Source organism: Orycteropus afer, unplaced genomic scaffold, assembly GCF_000298275.1.
Source record: "Orycteropus afer afer isolate SDZICR_OR568_19922 unplaced genomic scaffold, OryAfe1.0 scaffold00263, whole genome shotgun sequence".
In the NCBI taxonomy this organism is placed as follows: Eukaryota; Metazoa; Chordata; class Mammalia; order Tubulidentata; family Orycteropodidae; genus Orycteropus; species Orycteropus afer.
This window is the reverse complement of record NW_006921850.1, coordinates 1694631-1695543: the sequence shown is the minus strand read 5'-3', so window position 1 is coordinate 1695543 and position 913 is coordinate 1694631.

The window sequence follows — 913 nt, the reverse complement described above, 5'->3', positions numbered from 1 at the left end:
AATCTATTGTGACTAAAGTTTAAGTGGCCCTGGTGATGCAGTGGTTAATCCCTGGGCTGCTAACCAGAAGCTCAGCAGTTCAAACCCACCAGCATTCCATGGGAGAAAAATGTGGTAGTCTGCTTCTGTAAAGATTACAGCCTTAGAAATTCCTTGGGGGCAGTTCTACTCTGTCCTATAGGGTGACTATGAGTCAGAATTGACTCACTGGCAGATGTTGTTGTTAGATGCCATTGAGTCAGCTCCGACTCATAGCGACCCCATGGATAGCAGAACGAAACATTGCCCAGTCATGCATGCTCACAATCCTTTCTATAATTGAGCCCATCATTGATTGCGGTGACTGTCAATCCATCTCATTGAGGGTCTTCCCCTTTCTCACTGATGCTCCACTTTACCAAGCATGATATCCTTCTCCAGCGAATGGTTCCTTCTGACAACATGACCCAAGAAGGTGAGACAAAGTCTGGCCATTCTCACTTCCAAGGAGCATTCCAGCTGCACTTCTTGCAGGACAGTCTTCTGGTAATCCATGGTATTTTCAGTATTCCATATGAAAACCACAATTTAAAGGCATCAACTCTTCTTCAGTCTTCCTTATTCATTGTTCAGCTTTCACGTGTATATGTGGTAACTGAAGGTACCATTGCTTGGGTCAGGCACATCTTAATCTTCAAAGTGACATCTTTGCTCTTTAACATTTTAAAGAGGTCTTTCGTAGCAGATTTGCCCAGTGCTATATGTCATCTCAACAGCAAGACAAACTTGTCTGTTGGTTTGTCCTCCTGTGGTGACATGTAGACTTGAGTTTTGAGGCTGAGCCTCTGGTGTTTAAAACCCAGCGAGATGTACCTGCTGCACAGGTAACAGTCCAGCTTATAGACTGAGACAGACTAGGAAGAAGGAAGAGGCC